At 36.4% G+C, this 21,248-nt stretch overlaps 1 protein-coding gene across 9 annotated transcripts in view; it reads right to left on the bottom strand.

The window, feature by feature from the left end:
- LRRC4C (leucine rich repeat containing 4C) overlaps positions 1-21,248 on the bottom strand; it is a 546,204-nt gene that overhangs the window by 217,620 nt on the left and 307,336 nt on the right. For all 9 annotated transcript variants that reach the window (XR_010389425.1, XR_010389426.1, XM_064512763.1 and 6 more), the window contains one exon: positions 15,119-15,265. The gene's annotated coding sequence lies outside the window, so the exon portion shown is untranslated. The remainder of the gene's footprint in view (positions 1-15,118; positions 15,266-21,248) is intronic.

Genomic DNA, 21,248 nt, shown 5'->3' with positions numbered 1-21,248 from the left:
CAGACTTCAAAGGAGCTACACTGATTTTTATCAGCTGAGACTATGTCTGTTCATGCTGCATTTTGACTACTACAGCCTCTCTGCTCACACTGAAACTAGGAGAAAAAAGATTAATGAGATAGATAAGATAAATCAGATACATAAATAAAATAAATTAGATAATTAAAAAAAATGATGTTACTCCCAAGCTCTGATTTGACCCAAGACTTTATCAATGTGGTAAAAACAAAACAAAATAAAATAAAAACAAAAGTATTACTATAACATAGCTTGTTCCGGGAAAGAGTTCTTCTTTGGAAAAGTCAAAATGTAAATATACTAATAATCATTCTTCCATTTTATAGATAGAAACTAAAGTAAAAGGGCTGCCTTCTGACAGATTTCAGGACCAATGACCATTTGTCATATCCATTAGTTCATCTGTTTATACAGGAACATATCATACAAACTCACTTTCCCTGGAAGCTGACTATATTTAGCACTGAAAAATAAAAAAATAAACTCACTGAATATTACACTGGAAAATTTTCACAATTTTTGATATTTGAGGAATAAGTCTCTAAATTTGTTCACCCAGTAATTATATCACAGTCTCCCTGTGATACATGGCGCTAGTGACATATCAGTGACTCCAGTTTGGCAGGCACATCTATCTAAATGTCATACAAGCAGTCCAACCTGTGTTCCCACATGTAAGAACAGCCCTGGAGAGATCAGAGGTAGCGGCTGTCCCTGCCCCCATACGTAAGGAATGGATGGCACTGGAAGCACCTCTGCTTTCAAGGAAGGGAGGGGAAGAAGTACTGTTATTGCTCACAGCTTCTCCATTAACTCAGGCATAATCAACTGGCCAATACCACTACCTTTACACCACACAGCCTCAGACACTGGAAGGGATTCTTTGGTGAACACCTAGGAGAGCTTGTAGGCAATCTTAATTGCTACGACATGAATGTTTGTGAAGAGAGGGGAGATGCTGTTGACACTGACACTTCGAGGTCATGTGGGTATCAGGTCATCGGCTGCCCCCTCTGCAGGGTAGTGAACTTGGGAGCCTCTGTCTTCCTGCCCTCTGATCTCCTGGCCAAGGACCCCTTGCCACTCAGTACTGAAGATAAGGGCTGGCCATCGCTGCAGTGGGAACTGCGGGGAAGTTTGAAGTTGATGTGTGCTGCTCTCAATCACAGCACTGCTGCTGTGCTCCAGAAAACAAGCGTGCTTGTGCACCGCCATAAGGTTTGTTTTGTTGGTTGGACATCCACTTATTCTGCTAGGTCGGTTCTGCGCAGCTGGCACACAGAAGCTGTGTGTATCTATCATTCCGTAGATGCAGCTCCTGTGTGCAGAGAATGCTTTTGGGTTGGGCATCTACGTTTCACTGAATGAGAAAGAGGGGATCTGGAGCTTCATGTTTTCCTTCACTCTATATTCCTTATCAGCAGAGTAAATCCCACTTTGTTCAAGCCCCCAGAACTCTTTCCCTTAGCTATAAAGAGAGATGATAAAGAATTAGAAGAATTCCATAGCAGATTAACCAGCTCTCTGAATTCACCACCTTATCTTTACTAGATCTATTTCTCTCCTTCATCCGTTCATCCAGGAAGAGTGATTGAGAGCCCTCAATTATCTGAGAGGTACCTGACTCAACTTGCACACACACACACACACACACCCTGTCTGCATTTCCCAGCTCCTCTAGAAATGACTGTTGGTTGTTAGAGATCTCAGTTTCCAGTGATGACTCTTATCCAGCAGCTTCCAAAATTATCTTCAAATAGCAGGACTACGCAGTAGCCAGACTTCAGAACCATGTTACTTTTTCATTATGCAGAACCTATACCTGCTACCATCCACCAGCAGTATCCCTAGATCACTTATTTGTTTAACACCTAGCTTCTAGCCATATCCAATCTCTTCTCATTTTCCCATTTATTCTGATTTCACTCCCCTACGGTGCATGTTTATATTCAGAAGTGTTTAAATTGGCTGAATCAACTCAGCTAATTTCTTTTGGGTACCATCTATCTAATTCACCTCACACAGCACATGAAATGAAATAACTGTGTGTTTTATCTACATAAAGAAAAACAAAGCAAAAAAATACACAATATTAAGGTATATTTTCAGCAGTTCAGTTACCTAAATATATTATAAGCAGAAAAAAGGTTTTCTCTTCATGTACTATATGAAATCATAAAACTACTTGTTAAAAGGTTTAACAATCGTGTTTCCATGTTAAAGAGTTTAGAAAATTCATCTCAGGAATAATTTAACCCTTTTGGGGTCCACAAAGCTAGCAATTTTAATAACTTGAGTCTACGGACTTGAGAATAGATGTCTATTCTAAGCACGGATAAACATATAAGCATGTGAGCCTTACCAGTTGGTCTTTAGTGCTGTTTCAGTTGATGACTCATTTATTCTGTAGGTAGAAATAAGTATAGCTAATGAGATCACAGAAACCTTCTGACAGCTTTGATGTGAATACAATCCCTATATTAAGAATAGTGTGTGGAGGAGTAAAGAGGGGGATGTTCTCACTTGTTATCTGAAATGAGTATGGTGGATCTCAGCACAGTTCATAGAAGACTGATGTTCAGAAAAATCACCATCAACAGTCAAATTAAAACTGGCACCATTCTTGGCAGTACTAGCAAAACTTAATGATTAAATAGGCGCAGTAAGACCAGAACAGGCCTGCAATGCATTTGCTGAAAGGAAAGTGTCCTGGGAATTTTGATGTCAGTCCCATCTGTGCAATGAACCTGTGGTCAAGCCAACATTTTTAATCACAAATAATTTTAGTTTTTAAAATGTATAGAGTAAATTCTCAGCAGGCTTAAATCTGTGCTGCTCTACTGATTTCAAGAGAGTGATGCTAATCTTCGTAAGCTGAAAAATCAGCTCTTGTTTTCAAAAAGCTCTCATGGCATTCCTTAAAAGATATTTGTAGTTTACTACTACTAAAACTTTAGCTATGCCAAATGTTCAGTGTCTTCCCCTCAGAGCAGGCAACAGGAAGGATTCCACTAGGCAAATCAAGACTGGACGCAACTACTGAATTTCGCTTAGGTCACCTGCAGTGGGATTTATTTCATCTAACTTTAGCTATCTAAAAGTTAGACAGCTGCCCTAAACTACATACTTACGCAGGCTTGCTGCTTATTTGGCAAGAACAGACACCTCTCTAAAGGGCCATTCAGCCCATCAAAGCCAATTTCTCTCTCCTGTCGCAGAGAGCCCAGGCAGCAAAGCTATCATGGCACGGGTGCTGCTGAGGGACATACATGGAAGGAACTGTGAAGCTAATGTCGCAGAGCTGCTCAGGAGCCCACTTGCACTCCTAGGCTTAGCCCAATCACCTAGCCAGGAACTGAGAACCCCTAAGAAGCTGTTATCGCTTGCCACCTACACACTACTTCCCCTCCTCTGTTTTCTGAGGTATGCAGTATATGCCTTGCAGCTGTCAGCCATACAAAGATTTTGGTATGTAGATCACAGAACTGGAAAACTTGTGATCCCTGCTATAGGTCAAGTGACTTTTTCAAAACATTTATTTTGTGTTATCACTACCTACAATGGCAAAAGAACAGATCAGCAATACTGCTGCATCTGATGGTAGATACTCGTCGGGTCTGAAGGTAAAGGGAGGCTAAAGGTAGAAAAAGAGTATTACAAAGCTTTATCCTCCACAACCTTCAAAACATTACAAAAAGACCAATAATACAAGTGAAAATTTTAATGCAATGCAAACTTTTTGTAGGTCAAGATATATTAAACCAACTTTCCTTCTCAAAGCTGGTCACCCTTCCTTCTTTCTATGGAGCAGCTTTGGAGAAGCAAGAAATAGACCTTTTCTTGTGTGCAGAACATAGGAGTTTTAAGCATCATTAATTTTTCTGCAACTGCACACAGCAACAGTAAGTCAAAATATTTTCCACCCACAGCATGTGGCCAGGAAGAAACTTTCTAAGCTCTCTCTGGACAGAAATGGGAATAGGACTGAAGACACCTTGGGCATATAACACACTCAGACAGACTGATCAGCCCCAGACAAGATGCTATACTTGTCTCCCCTTCCTTACACTGGATCCACTTTGACAACATGATGTCTAAAAGCTGTTACTGCAGTCTGCACCATGACAAACCTTCCACAGCTTTGTTCTTTTCCTTTTATGCTTTGGATTTTCCTTTAGAGTGTAATAATCCCCAACTGTTCTAACAAGAAGGATCCTTCATTGTCAATAAATTGCATAAAAATTCAGGGAAACTTAACTAAGTTTGTCCTGGATAGCAGATCTGACTTACATTTTTGAAACAAAGATAAAAAATGTGGTTGTAGGAAAGTGTCATGGTCTCAGATCTTTCCTTCATGGGACTTACAAGGATATAACAGCTTTTAGGATAGTTAGATTGTTTATTAAGCTAAATCTACAGGTTCAGTAAAGTCAATCGTAAATTTACATCTCACAATGTTTACATTTCTAATGCATAGGAACATGCAAGTTCAAAACCTGACAAACACCTTTCCTTTCTGCCTCCTAATCATACCTGCCTGTTACTCTGAAAGGGAGTCTTTACATTAATATACCATTACACACACACACAGCCCCCAAGTAACCACACTCAATTTCAGAGTGGTTCTTGCTTCTCTGCCTCAGAGGATGCGCGATAATTGAAGGCATTCTGATTCAATGAGAGGGCAATTCCTCAAAGCACTAAAATGCTAATAAAAAATAATACTGACTTGGCTCTACCTGGAGAACTGCAGGCAGATGCTTGCTTGTCTAATTTGCCTGAGTAATTCCTGAAGTGAAGCTCTTCTGCAAGGAAGTATGCTGCTAATTCAACAAACTCCCTTTCAAGAATGAACTAAAATGCCTCTGGTAAAATCTTACTCTGTATTTTTCCTATTTTTCTCAGTTTTGCTGAAGCTGACTGTATTTTAACAAGTCTCAAAACCCTCCAAGAATTCAGTGCAATATGAGTAAGCAAAGGATCACCTCCCTGTCCTGCCCCAGTCTCACACATTTCATGGATTAACATGGCTAAGCAACAGAGGACAAAATGCTGTAAGAGTATTCCTTGCAATCAGCAGAGCTGGTGTGATTGAGCACAACCTCAAAGTAAAATCTTGTGAAAATTAACAATTCAGAAACCACTCTCCTTCTTCCCACAAAACTACAGATACAACAAAGTATGCTATTTTTTCACTCTTTTTTCAACACAGTTCTTCAGCTATATTACATCCTCCCTTTGGTCACTTGCTAGCTATAGTGCAAGTTTCTCAATACTGCATTCACGCTGCTGTGCAAAGTACCTGTCTTAATATTAATGTTCTGCAAATATTGTAAATAAAAAGAGTCATCTTATAACAATAGGTTATATAAAATAAAAGGCTTTTTGTTCTCGATTCCTCAAGGTCCACAGGGTGATAACCAGGGTTCGGAAACTGCACTGGTGTACACACAGCTGCACAGAGATTATGCTGGCCTTTCTTGGGCAAAGCAGTGGATGGCCTCAGTGCATCTGTGTGACACAGGCCTCACTTCAGCCCACTCAGCTTCATAAACAACGTAAGGTTTTGCGTAAAAGCCATGAAACTGAAAAGCCCCAGTCAAAAGAGGAAGAGCAGTTGTACTGGAAGTGAGAGTTACTGCAAGCAGCCCTTCAGCCCTCCTAGTAAGGGTCTTCTCTGAAGACAATAATAATAAGAATAATAGCCCACTGATTCTTCGAGCTCCACAGTGAATCTGCCAGCAAATATGCCATTTAGTGTCAAGCACCATTTAGTGTCAAATCATATTTTCAGAAACATCAGAGTGTCTACTTTCAGCCTAACAAGTCTTCTCCTCCTCACCAACTGAAAGCAAGTTTTAACTTTTAACACTTACTAAGTTCTAGGTACAAAGACATTCCAACAAATTAACGTCTCCTGGTTTAATACATAGAATATTTTAGAGTAAGAGAATAAGCAAAAAACTGCAGCCCAAACACAAGTGAACAATAAAATGGAGAAAATGTTAGCAAGCCAGAGTAATTTCTTGTAAACACATATTTAGAGTCAAATAAACAGCCATCACCAAAGGAGGAAAGTTTTCTTTAATGGAAAATAGGAGGGTTACAACCAGCAGACTCTACCTGACCTGGGCAAGTGCCTGCACATGGAGAGCTGGACTGAGTCCACATACTCTCTTCATAAATCACGTACATCTGGTGTGAAGGGCAGATGACAAAGCAAACAAGAAGCTGGATGCTTATCATCAAATGCGAGTGCACACAGTGCTGCATTTGATAAAAACACAGTAAGATGATTTTCCACATTCTTTTCTCCCCCCACTATGTTGCTGTTTTATTGTTTAGTTATATAAAGTATGCACTTTGCTAGCTCTACAGCCTAGTACAATTGCTGGAATAATCTCATGAGTGATCTTCCCAGTAGCATTGGCAGCTCTCCAGAAAAACATAACGTTTACTATGGTTTTACCTTCCCTATTTATCTAAATAAACCTGTATACAAAGCTAAACTTCCTATGATCCAAATCTATAAGGCTACAAGCATCTGAGAATTTCCTATTAATGCAGCTGCTAAAGAGTTATACACTCACCTAATGCCGTCAGCTCTTGCTGATATGCAAGCCTAACTATACTGAACTAAAAGTAACACTCATTTGCCAAGCAAAAGGAGGAACCAGATTAATGGCAATACTGAACTATAATACAAGACTGTATTTTGATAGCCGAATGAGAAAAAATGACATTCTCAGGATTTCACAAGTAATTTGGTGACAGATTGTTTAAACGTGATTAAATGGATTAAAATTTTACAGCAGAAAATGGAAGGTAGACAAATAGATTAGTGGATAATAAAAATACTTCTGTAAATGTAGAGTTCAGTAAATTGACAGAAAACCAGAAATCCCTGAATTTACTTCAGTAATTTATTTTGTATTATTGTTGCTCAATTTATTGTTGTTGTTCAATTACCTGTCCACTAAAAGTCTGAATCTGTTTCACATTTGCTGATTTTCATAATGGCAGATTAAAAGCACAATTTTATAGTAAAGGGTAAAAGATAATTCACTGTCTATCCTTGCTCTTCTTTAAATGCCATCCTTTATTTATCTGGCTACGATAAATAAAGGTAGGCAAGACTAAATCTTCACTCAGAATCTGCAAAGTTATGGGGTAAATTTGTCCAAACTGTCCATACATTATTTCCTATATTGTTGCACGGTATCTTGTACTGGTCTTCTCATTTCTTAGGGAGAGGGAAATTGCAGTGCACTCCCATGGCTCACAGCTTTGTAGCTGTTGTATAGTTCACAGTTAACCCAAAACAGTGGGAGTCAATGAGGTGCTTCCTGCTGGGCAAGCCTAAGAAAAATTACTCAGTGGATCTTGCTAAAACCTAATCCAAAAGCCTGGTCTGAATGGATTGGAGAGTAATCCTGGAATAGCAATAAACTTTTGAACTCTAAATGGAAGTACTGATAAGATAATCGATCATGATACCATCAAATTCCCCAAATTAAGGCAGTCTGCACAGTTTATGTGAAAACTGCAAACACAAAAAACTCCATCCTCCGCAATGAATAATAATAGCAATATTAATATTGATGATGGCCATGGTAACAAATTGTTTCCATAGTACAGGGTATAGACTAGGGCTGCATCGTGCTAGCTTTTTACAAATATACATGAACTGGATTGCAAATGCTGAGGAACAACTACACAGCAATACGTCAGGCAACGAATGAGAGGGTAGTGATCGAGAGAAGTAGCGTCCTCAGTACACCAGCAGTTTGCACATAGCAAAGAAGTATTATAGGCACCACGGAAAGAAAAGCTGTAAGAGCTTTTCAAGGAGTCAGCTCTGAAGACTTCTATATGGAACTTACTGCAAAAATATAGATCGGTCAGGGAGAATAAACTTCCCAAGAAGCAACTTCACGCTAACAAAAAGAGCATCTTAAAAAGTAGTGAATTATTATTGGTAGGACAGGGTTAACATTTACAAGAAGAAGACAAGCTTATTTTTAACAGAGAGATAAAGACAGTAACAATATTTGAAATAAAGGTCAGTATGGAAAATCAAGTAATTTGCCAGCACTAATCTCCCATGCATTTTTCAAAAACAAAGAATTTTTTTGAAATAATCAAGACAAAAAAACACTGCTGTGAGCCTGGACTGGAGTGGTAGCTGAATAGGTGACAGGAAAGGCCATAGGCAGAGACTTTAGCAGCCATCAGTTCACGACATGAAGAGAAGAATACATGATTGTATCAGGACGTATTTTCAAAAAAAGAGGAACTTTCTGCTCAAAAGTGATGGGGAAGGTCTTCAGGGAAGATTATTAAAAAGGTAGTTGTAAAGAAACCAATTAGATCTAATTCATCATTCAAAGATAAATATCTGACTGAAGAAATATTTCATTATAATAATTTTTTAATGCTGACAATAATAATTTTCTGATTCTAGTGGAACTTTTTGCTTACCCACAAACATGAACAGCAGCATTCATGTATTTCTATATAAATATGTGGGCTACACATCAATTAACACATATATTTCCAAAATCAATTACAATAGGAAAATAAGTAAATAAATAGGAATATAAAGCACTAGATTGGCAAAACTGGGCACTGAAAAACTGTTTATCCATGCACAGAATATTTAATGGTTGTGCTAACTTCTGCTATGCTTTCTTCTGCCTACATGTCTTAACACTTATCTGGTTGCATCAACACCATGACTTTATTTCCATTTCTACCTTCTGAAGACACTCCTAAAAGCTAAGAGCACACCAGCTACACTTAGAGAATAAAGATAAGTTTTGCCATAAGAACACCCGTCAGTCAGAACCTGGAGCGAACACCACTACCTTTTTCCAAGAGATGGAAGTAATTTTCATAATTCTCTATCTGGAATGGAAAGAATAATCTAGAAGGAAAAAGGTAATTTTCTGATTATTGTAGAGTTCAAGCAATCATTTCTTACCACAGAATGTTCTCAAACACATGATCATTTACAATATACTTCTCCAGAATTATATTTTATTATAGCACTATCCATATAGGAAAATAAAGGGATGTAATTCCTAAAATTGAGTGCTTTAGCTTCTGTTGACTTTGAGTTTGCTGGAAATTAGGTCAGTGGCTCAAAATCATAAGCTCCCTAAACTAAAATATCCTCCTAGAAGAAGAAACCATTGGCTCACGCTAAGAAAAAGGGTTTTTTCTACTTTACTCTCAAGACCTTATATTCCGTGGCCCAGAGAGAATCCTTTTTTTTTTTTTTTTACAGCTAAAGAAATAGATGAACCTACTGAGGTTTTACTGACCCAATAGGCTCTAAAAAAATCCCTGATGATTTCTTGGCATTTGCTATCACTTGTGACCTTTATTTTCTAGGAAGGATTATTATTACCTCCCTGCACTGTGCATTTCCCTACAGGATATCACCAGCCATATGTCAGCCTTCCTTGGGGGTTCTCATATACAGCTTGAACAATTCTTCACAGACTTCTAGTGTTCACTGAGAATTATGTACCATTTATTTCTGTAGTGATTCCTAGCTTTTTTCTATTACATGTAGACTTCTGTCACAGAGTTCAGTGCGTATTTACATAGATAAAATACAGAGACTTACTGGTATCAGTAAGTTAAGAGTGCTTACTTTTCATTAAACCATGCATATTAAGCCAAATATGTGAACCAAGACAGTTAAAAATATCTTTAAAAGACCTTTCTAGACTTGCAACTAATCATTCTATTACATACCATTTTGTCAGATGTTACTATGAAAATGCACTTGCCATGAACCTTTGATCCTCTTTTCTCACCTACACTTTGCTCACTAATTCATCCTCATAGCCTCTACTTTTGTCTCCTAAGGCACTGCAGAGATTCACATTGTTTAGTTTATGTTAGTGATTTTAACCCTCTGTCCCATGATTTGGGAAATATTCACTCCTGAATCTGTAAGTTTTGATATCCTATAATTTTGCAAAGCTGGAAATACGAAGATTTATAGTGAAAAGAGAGAAAAAATAATAATAATAAAAAAAGATTAAAAGAAAAAGATCCATTTGAAGTGATTTCTAGAGGATCTAAAATGCAAAAGTAATCCATAGGCATACAGATAAGAGAAACTGCATTCATGAAATTATTTTGCTACTTGATACATTACACTTTAAGATGGGGCGGGGTATCATATCTACACTCTATCACATGGCTAATGTTTTTTTTCCAATGTGTGGTGAGAGAGTTGTAAATGAAAGAACAGGAGTATTATTAAGAGTTGTAAAAGTTCTTGACTTATATCAGTACATTCAGTAACTGGCTTTAGCAGTACTGATCATTTTCTCAAGTAATGTTATTTTTTTCCTGGCATATGCAAACTTGAAAATGTTCTTCCATAATAACAGTGTCAATTCAATCTATATCCGTCCACAGGGAGTTGAAACTGTAGGAAATTTTCAGTACATTTGATCAGCAACATAATGATGTAGCTTTATGTGGAAACTGTATTTGTGGTGGCAGAGGAAAGGGAGAAGAGCAACAGTCATGTGAGTCACACAGTTGTTTGCTTAGACAGCAAGACGATCATGTCCACACCTTGAATCAGAAATAGAGCTGTCCTTCAACTTCCTATATTGCAGTTAAGACACAGTGCTGACAGATTTATGCTAAATATTTCAAAACCCCTGTGGGAGATGAGACAAATAATTTTCATTAATTTCAACTGGAATTGTGCACTCAAATTTTCATTGTACACTCCAATTTTCACCTGTGAAAATTTCCTCTTTTAGCACTTTAAAAATAGAGCCAGGGCTACGAAGAGAATAGGAGGGATGAAAAATAGTGATGCTTATATGCTTTCTGTCACTCTAGCTGTTTTCTTCCAAAAGAATTATTTTAATTAGTATTTAAGAGATACACTTTAATCTAATATATTTTTACATATTGAGAAACATTGCTGTCATCTGCTAGATACAATTCTCATAGCCATAGACTTTATGCATAGACTGTGTAAAATTATTAGATTTCCCCTGTTTTCAGGTTTCATTGCAGTTCAAAGACAGGCCAAGTCTGCTAGAGGTTTTTCAAGCCACATTGAGGAACACGAATTCACTGGCAGATTACATCTCTGAATGGGGAGAGGAGCCATAGGGAAAAGTTTAACCATTAATTTATGATGTCAGATGGACCAGGGTAGAATATTACCATCTGGACACACTTCTACTTGCTTGAATCAAACACCTCCAAGTGTTACTAAGACAGTGCAAATTCAAGAGAACATAAACCTACAAACATTTCAGTAAAATGTGCAAGTAAAAGCAGTGACCTACCCCCCCAAGCAGAAAGCAGCTCAGTCTTTCTGTGGCTGAGGAGGAGAAAGCAGTCACCATTAACTACTCTCTGCAAGAGTTGATGTTATTTGCTCAACTACTTGTTGGCGGCAGCTCAGTTCCTTGAGGACTAAACTGAACACTTCCAGCCATTAATAAAAGCTAATTCTAACTTCGTCCTTCTGGAATAACGACTGTTCCTCTACAGTGTCACATAAGGTCACACAGAAACTACCTTATCCAAAAGGCGACTGCACTTTCAAAAATTTTCAAAAAATGTTTGTACTAGCTTCTATCTTTCACCATTTGGACTTCTGCCCTTTGCTGTTTTCCCTCCCCCATTATTCTCATGGTGTTAATTCTAGCTTCCAGGTCTGAGTAAGTACCAACTAATACTGAACTTAAATAATACCAGTATTCTCATATTGAAGCATTTCTCACCTAAGAATAAAAGCTGTTGATAAAACAATCTCTTAAATTTCATTAGCTGGTTAGAAAGCCATGAATCCTTAGAGCATATTAAATTGATTACCAATTCCTGGACTAGTTAAAGTGTATCTACAATATTTTTCATTAATATATTGCAGTGGATTTGGGGGAGTACACTACCTGGCTTAAAAGTCATTAAGAATTGAGTAATTGCTTTCAACTGATGCTTTGTACTTGAGGTCTACAGAAGCTGCAAGCATGGTATCTTTTCCCACAGTGCATTGGTCCTCACACAGCCACTTGGGAAAAACTCTAAGAAAAATTTGCTGATGCAGATGGAGTCTGGGAGGACCCAGGTTCAGTACACCCAATTAGCTACCCAAGCAGGATGTGAAATTTTGAAAATAAAAGGTATTGACATATCATCTGTTGGGAGTTGATAACAAAGGTTATTTGGAATATTAGCCTCCTCTTCTCTTGAGAAAGGTTAGTTGTCCAGACTGCAAGATTCAGTGCAAAATTTGACCTGTAGGAGCAAAATGCCTAGGGCACATCCATTTATCTTCTTAGGTGAGGGAACAGAAAGATATAGCTCAGCCTAAGGGCTTTTGAGACATGTTTGGAAAGATTTGCTCCATTGAAAAAAACTTTTAGATGGGCCAACTCTTTCTGAAAGGAGCTGCATTTTACTTTTTTCAGGAAAGTTATAAGTTGCTTCCTTTTCAAAAGAAAAGAAAATTCACAAGTTTTAAAACTTCTGTTCCCTCAAGTTAAACCACCTAAAGAAGATAAAGTTTTTTTTTTGTTGTTGTTAAAAATGAAAGGATACAGTTAAAAACTCCTACTGCCGATGTATGATAGTGCAGCTGAACAGTTTTTGCATTTTTATTTCTATTACAAAAAAACTTCTTTAAGCACTGTGACATTATTTAGAGCTAAGCTACCCATGAAAAAAATGGCAGCACTATAATAACTGTTTTTATTGCATAGTATTTTGGATGCTATAATTTTGTCCAATGTATGCTTTCACACACAGCCTCTCAGAACTTTATAGTAGATAGTAAGGTTTTGTTGATCCTGAAAAACCTGCGAATCCTCTACCTGAGCTGAAGAAAAAAAAAATTTAACTGTTCTAATACAGCTCTGCATCATCCATGACAAGTCTGGGTATTTCTCATTTTTTTCAGAAGATAATAGTATAGGTAATTAGGTGCTATAAACACCATATATGCCATTTCTGTTTCCTCAAGCAATCTAAAAAACATATATTTCATGTAGAACTTTATGGAATGTTAATGTTAATTCCCACAGAAAAATTCTCTTCTGCGGTGTAAGACAGCGATCCTAAAATATATTTTTTAAAAAATATTTCTGTAGGTCTAACTGTAAAATATTTCTGTAGGACAGAAAATGTCTGTCAATTGTATGTCTGTAAACGGCCACACAATTTGAGGAGTTTTATATTTTAGTAAAAAAATCCCCAATACTATCCATCAGTAAACAGTATACAAAAATTCCCAAGTCACACCTGAAGCAGTAAGACACGTATAAATAAATGAGCAGCATTCTATCTAACAGGTGGTCAACACATTGGAGATAGGATTTCCCAAAGAGAAGTGGTAGTAATAGGAAAAATATCTGTGCTACAGAGCTATCTTTAATTCTTCTTTCTAAGAGGAAGAGCAGGAAGGAACACATACAAAATCAGACGTCCCATGTTCTCACATGTTTCTAGATTTGGAAATTCATTTAGATTTTCTGTCATTCTTTGATTTGCACCTAAGCTAATATTAACCAATATAAATTTATTTAACATCATCCCTGAAAGTCTCCAATTTTATTGCATCAGCACACCAAAAACTCTTAAAACACCTCTCAGCAGTCTCCAGAACACCTGATGCTTACCATTGCCCATTATTTTTTAATACTTTATCAGAGAATACATTAACATTCTACTGCAAGGCACACAGAAAGAGTGTTCTTCAGTAAGCTGGCTTTCTACACTTTCAGAAATGCAAAACCAAAAAGGAAAAAAATATTCTTTAGAAGAAAATAATACTCTTGATTTATACAGATTGTTTTTCTTTGGGGAAGAAAGTGATAACTGAAAAACAAAGATGTTCTGATAGTATCATTATTGCTATTTTTGTCTGTTATTTATCTGGAGAGCTTTTGTTGAGACCTGGATGCCTGTGAAACTCACAACTCAAAATCCTTCCCACTAAGTAGCAAACTCACAAGCAGCAGAAAGCTCAGAAAGTCATAGGACTCCCTCTAATGCAAAGAAAAAATACTTAGGGCTGATCCTCCTCTACCATAAAGTTTCCATTTAATTCTTTGCAAAGTGAATGTAAAACACTTATTCCAGTTCTGGTAGAAGTCAGAATTCACTTTTCACAACTCTGACTGTATAAAGATGCAAAGTAGTGAAGAATCAGCCCCACTGGACGGAAAGAGCCTCTGTACTCTAAATGCCTCCCATGATTCAGGATCCGCCTGTATAAACACAAAATGAAGGACTGTGCTAATATCAAGATACTTTGATGTTCTAACAAAAGGCTCCATGCTTGCCGTCCCTTACATCTGCATTCAGTTTTTTCTGCATAATTTGAATAATTCTTATATTTATGAGGTAATATTAAGTAAGTTAGGAACAAAATGTAATCTACGGCTTTGTGTAATGTTATTTGCTGTGATTCTGTTACTTTGTGTAATTTACAGAATATATTGACAAACAGCTACAATGCGCTCTATGCTACAGGGATGCCTGAGCTATTATTACCCTGACATACCATTTTTAGGAGTGTATTTCCGGTATCAACATCAAAACAAGAAGGTCATGCCATTTTTAAATTCCTTGTGTATTGCTAAATGTTTTCTCCCTCTAGCTAAGAGCTCAAGAACATCCATCCTTGGTTTCATTTAATTGCTGTATGAAGCTGTCAAAGCCAGAAAGAGGAAGAGACCATCAAACAGTTTTCCAAATACTTTCTTCATTAGTGATGCAACTAACACCCAGATCCAGAATACACCTCAAGCACAAACATGCACAACTGCAAGATTCACATAGATGAATCCTAAAAATTCTATTCCTTCCAAGTTACTTCTGTTTCCAGTGGAGGGCCTACAGTTTTCAATGTGAAAGTCTGTTTGAGATCTGCCCTAGAAACTCAACACCAACCCTTCTTTTAAAACTTTTTTTCTTACACAATCCTATGTGATTACATTAAAAAATACAGATGAAGCAGCCAAGACTAAGATTTGGGAAGAAAACAGCAGACCTAAGTAGATGCACAAAATTAATGAGCGGAAAAAGGAAGCGCTTTTCAGTTTACCTGTCTTCAGCAATTCATGGTATGATTAATTATCCTTTGTGCCAAAGTGTAGTCCACTTATTTTCTCAGATGGCATGCCATATCTTAGGATATTTCCATATTAACAATCTCCACTGGACACTTCTTCTTTCTTGCAACCTGCGTGCACTGGGGGGAAAAAGAACATTTAATTCTGTGGTGTTTTTCATTCTGCCAGAGCACCATATTATAACGTGCTTTATAATACCTGTATTTAGAAATCTCATGACAGTAATGAAATATAGGCACCTCTAAAGTACAAGTACTTAATATTTCTTAAGCAGAATATCTAAAAATACAATTCAAAAAGATAGGAAATAAAAAGAACTCCTATGGTTTTGACTACAAGTTATATTTTGTTCTGCTTATCTTCATACCAAAGATTAATACTAACAAAAGTAAATAACATTGAACTTGTTCTTGAGACACAACAGAACAGATAGTCTACGGTACAGCCATTATCCCATTTATCAGATGAAACACCTGCCTACCATAGCACCAATTCACATCATGATGCAATGACACAGAAAAAAACTACAAACATCATCATCTTTTTCTAAACTGTACACATAGAAACATCAGATAGTCTTTTTTTTTTAATGAATGAACTTATGCTTTATATCATTTGACAGGAACTGCACATTTGGCTATGCCAGGCACCCATGAACTTTAGTATTCTTTATGCAGAAACAATCTAACACAATACAGCTGCTTCCTGACATGAATTAAAACCTAGGTATCACTATGACATATATAGATCTTGATATTAACTGCAGATCTGAATTTTTTTTTTTTTTGTTTCTTTCCCCCATAGAGCAATCTTTTCATCACTCTGCTTCCATTGTGGTTTTATATATATATATATATATGTATATATATATATATTCGTATGTATGTATGTAAAACTGTTGTTAATGGTTACTTATATTAAAATGATTTCATTCACCTGAAACTATTTCATGTTATTCCACAGAAGAACATAAAAATTCAAAGGCAGGCATATACTGTGCAAACCTATGTTAATTTTGCACAAGATGCAACTGTACCAATGCTAAATATTTCTACCTGGCAATGAAATTTCTCTTAAGTAAAAAATATCCAGTAGTAAATAAATTGATGAATCCTAATAATTAACAGAACACAAATGTATGGTATCTGACAAGTTCATGCCAAAACCTTTCTATAGAAAAGATGGTTAGTGTAAGTGACTTAGATTTCAGAAGGCTCATTTCTTCTATGTTTAAAGGCAATATCTGAAGGAAAACTCAGGGAGAAAAAATTGGTAGCATTCCTTTATAACTAATATTGACCTTAATTTGAGATACTATAATATTTGTGTTTTTCCTTTTGAAATTTCAAGAATTACTACACTGCTCATCACTAACCATTGTGTATTATATCTCATCAGTTATATATAACCCTTCTGAAAAACTGAAAATGATCAATCCAGTTAATATACAGTACAGAAATATAGGGAATTTTTTGATCACATCAATCGTGCTTTCTGCTGTGTTTTTGTATCCTGAAGAACAATCATCTGCTTTTATTAATTAGTGTGAACCAGTGGATTTACTAATTAACTTGAATAAAATTATTCTGTTGCTATATTCTGTTCTCTGCTGACTGATTTCTGTCTATAGAAGAAAAAAATAGCCTCAGGATCTAGAAAAACAATAAACCATTACTTAAAACTTAACTGCTGAACAGAAGGCTACGGGAATACTCTAACAGAGTCTTACTATCAGAAAGAATTTCTACTTAGGCACAAATATCAAAAGCAAATATATCTGCCATCAAATTTATAGAATATAAAATTAAAACAGAAACATATATATAATTTTATAGAAAATTATATTAATATAAAATATAGAAAATAGAATACAAATTTTAAAAATAGATATACTTTAAAGTGAGAAAAGTCCCCCTTATACATACACCTACACCACTGACATATTATTCATCTTCCACATTAAACAAGAAAAAACAGGGGACAAAAGTAGAAATGAGACAAAAATGCATCAGCCATATCCACAGTCACAGATTACACCACAGTTTAACTTACTATTATATAAGGCTAAACAAGAGAGTTTATTGCTGTTCTGAAACAACGATTTTTCCTAGAAAAACTCTGTAGAAAGCAAATTTACTCCTGTGCTGCACGGAGATCAGAATTTGTCCTCATGTTACTACTAGAATTATGAGAGCCAGTTTGTCAAAAGGGAACACTGAATCTTGCAGTAATGCTTTACTAAATTTTAAATGGATTTCAAATATTTTATCTGCCATCAGTATTTTATCTCTCACACGGATGTTATGAATTACCTTTGGCAGCTGTACAGAAATGGATCAGATGGGATCCCAGTCTCCAAACCAGATCACATACTTTCCCTCTTTACACAGAGATAGTGAATATTATTCTATATCTACAGAAATCATTGCCACTTAGCATTAAAAGTATTAAGGTATTGCTTGAAGGAAAACCTTTCTTAATCTGTCCCATCCAGACAGTTCCATTTAAAATATATCACAAACCTAGTTAGCACTTAATAATCTAGATTTATCAGTACAACAACACCTGAAAGTTAGTCAAGATACTTTAGCAACAGCATAGAATTCACAAACACACGTACTCTGTATATAGTGGTAACTACCAAACAGTCATCCTCCAGCTCCTGTTCTGCTTTCAAACACAATTCAGGGGAAGGGTGGTGTGATGGTTACCAATAAGACAGGGACTCAGAATACTGAGGTTCAGTTCCTAATTCAGCCACTCATTTAACAGGGCCACAAAGGGTTATCATAGGCATTACACACAGAAAAGCATTCAGTATATGAATCCTTCAGCCTCTCTTTTCCCTGTGTAAAATGGCAATAGCAATTCATCATATCATTGACTTAAATTTATCTTCTTATACACGAACAATGGACAGAACTGTTTGTACAATCTGATAACCTGACACTGATGCTTTCATAATAAAAATACCAATGGTAATCTTTTTACAGTTAAACAAGTATTATAACAACAACTAAGGAATCATCTGATTCCATCTCAGAGGCCTGGGACCCTGCATTAATAAAATCTAATAATACAAGCAACAGAACTTATTATCTACACCTGTAAATCTACTAACGAGCATCTATGTTGTTGTATATCCAGCCACCTGGCCACATCTAGGCATGCTACCAAAAAAAAAAAAAAAAAAAAAACCATGAAAAGGTTTTTGCTTTATTACAAATCTTCACCTTTGTAAGAAATTACTATCTTACTTCAGAGAAGAAGTGAAATACAAACTACATGCAATACTAGAAAATACTTCAAACTATAAAATAGTAGTGGCTAGTCACTTAAGCTCAAGACCCACAAAGAACAATTTCTGTGAGCCTAGCAGGAATATGCACCATTTCTTTTGGAACAAGGAAGGAACTGTCCTGCCTTGAAAAGAAAAGGCATTCTCATCCCTTTTTTCCAGTTTAATTATCAAAGAAGAAACATTTTTACTGAGAAAAGATATGGTCATTCTGAGTTTGCCTCTTCCTTCTCCTGCTTCCTGATTCCTTTATGAATGCCTTCAGCCTCAAGATCAAACACTAAACCCAGCACGACTGAGGTGCCCTATTAATTTGCAAAGCAGCACATTTTTTGAAATACAGAGAAAAAATGTAATTGAATGTTGAGCTCTCTAGACCAAATCCCTGAAGCCAGCTTTCAAAGGCACCTATAATATGTTGAGGAAGATTATTAGAGTGAGCATTCAGTTTGCTTGCTTCTCCTGCTCCCACTACCTTTACAGAACCTTATTTCCTGATCATGTTGCTGCAACACAATGGCTACTGAAGAAAAGAGTGGTCTTTCGCCCATCAGCAGCGCATTATTTACTCGTAATAACACCTACCACATTCTACTGTATTTCAACAGCCTGTTGCTGTATCAAAAGTTTCAATTCATTTTTTCACCCTTTAATTTCAGATTCTGATTGGGTTCTGCTTTGTAGTGGTTTGACAAGATGACATCTGTCACTGTCTTCTATATTCTGCTTTATAAATGTTATGTCTCAATAAGAATCTGATAAACTCATCTTTCCACTATCTCTACAGCAAAGACTACATGACTGAGTAAGGACAAACACTCTCATCTATCTCCACTTTGTACTTAGATGAAACATCATGTAATACCTTATTTTCATAGTCCTAAACACCTGTCACAGAAATAATAGAGCCAAATTATTTAATGTAACAAACTTTTACAGACAAATTAGAAAAAAATCTATTGTATTACTCTTTGATGAGTGGTGGTTGGGATTGAATTATTCGAGTTTTCCTTCCCCTTCAGTAGTGTTATGTCTGTGTGCACACCAATAAGCAAAATGTATTCTGCCAACTCCTGTAGTTACCCAGAAATCCTAAGTAATAAATTTTCAGCCTCTTGTGCAGGATATGTTTGTTTTTTTTTTTTTTATAAAGGTTTTATTTACTGCATTTTTTAAAAAAATTAGGCTCCTAAATAGATTAGGTCAAAGTACCACATTGTAGGAGAGTTGGCTGTATTTATACTTAGGACTTTTACAGAAATTACTCCATTGTTCTTATTAAGCCGATAAATCATACAACTTGTTGGCATAGTCAGAGTTACAGACTTGGCATAAAACATGCACATATTTCTCTTATTTATGCATGGGGTGGAAAGATTAAAACTTGTTTCCCACACTGTATTATTAACAAAGACTTCTAGTACACTCACTGAAGTAAATTCAGTCAGCTCTCAACTAGAAGGGATTTTTAAATCTGTGTAAAAATAAGAATTTTTCTTTCTGATCCTTATGGGCACAGGAAGGCAAAGGGGAAGGAATGTTGGAAACTTCAGTGTGACACTCATGCACTCACACCAAGAAATGCCTTGCATGCACAACCCACTATGTGGCTTTTACAGTTGTAGCTTCCAGCCACACAGAACTGATTAAATTAATTAAAGACAGGTTGATAAACCATTTCTTTATCATGGCACAGGATATAGCCCAAACTTTAATCAATTTTTGAAAGATGTTTTCTTATTCTGCCATTACTTTAAACTGCCTGGCGTTTGGATGGTTTTTCTTTTTTTCTTTTTTTTTCTTTTTTTTTAAGTAGTTCTCCAATCTGAATACTAATTTCATTTACTCTGACAGTTTCCAACTACATATTTCTTCTGTGTAGAATCTTAGCTATCCCTACATTCCTATTAAAATACAAAGTAATTGGCAAGATAATGGTAGTTAACTGCTACGAGCCACCCTTTTTCAGTTCCTTCTCTGTGTCTGGCATCTGGTGGAGTCCTTAATACCAGCACAGAAGGCGTACATAGCAACCAAATCAGAACAGGTGCCTTTTTTACCTGCCTTACAGTGGTGTAAAAGATTACATTGGCTGCAAGTCAAAATTGCTATATTTAATTATGGGAATATCCAATTATAGCCAGGGATGTATTTGCACATCTCATTTGAAAGACAACGGCAGCAGGAGAGCCTCCCCCTCATCCTTGCTGGAGAAGCCACATGGTCCAAACAAATGGGAAGGCGCACCACCAGCTGATTCAGGGTGCCCTCTCCCAGGCACAAAATCTTCTCCGAGGAAATCCTTCTCACATCATGTTCAAATCTGTCCCTCTTACTCTTGAATGTAACAGGAACAGCTTGAGATACTGGGCTTTCGAAACAGGCTGGGAGACAGGACGGTGCAGCAGCATAGCTTCTTACTCGTTGCAAAGTTTTTAAAGGACATTTTACATATAAAGTTTGCATGAAATTGCAATGTATAGATTAATGCTGTTTCAATTCAAGTCTCCCTGTGCACATTCTATGCCATTTTAACATTGCATTATATAATGATTTAACTCATTTTTAAGCCATTGATTTAAGTCATTTTCAGCTGACTTGAACTAAATCAAAATATGACACTTATTCTGAAATATGAATGTCCACACTTGGGCTTACACTGAAATAACTGAAGATGTGAGTTATTACTGGATTTCACTACAGATTTATATCTGGACCTAAGTCATCTTCATATACTCTGTGATAGATGCTGCTCTCTCAGGAAAAGGCAATATAGATGAATCCCTTTACCACAGGAAGGGAAA

The sequence above is a fragment of the Dromaius novaehollandiae genome, chromosome 5, assembly GCF_036370855.1.
Source record: "Dromaius novaehollandiae isolate bDroNov1 chromosome 5, bDroNov1.hap1, whole genome shotgun sequence".
NCBI lineage: Eukaryota > Metazoa > Chordata > Aves > Casuariiformes > Dromaiidae > Dromaius > Dromaius novaehollandiae.
This window is presented reverse-complemented; position numbering and strand designations above follow the sequence as displayed.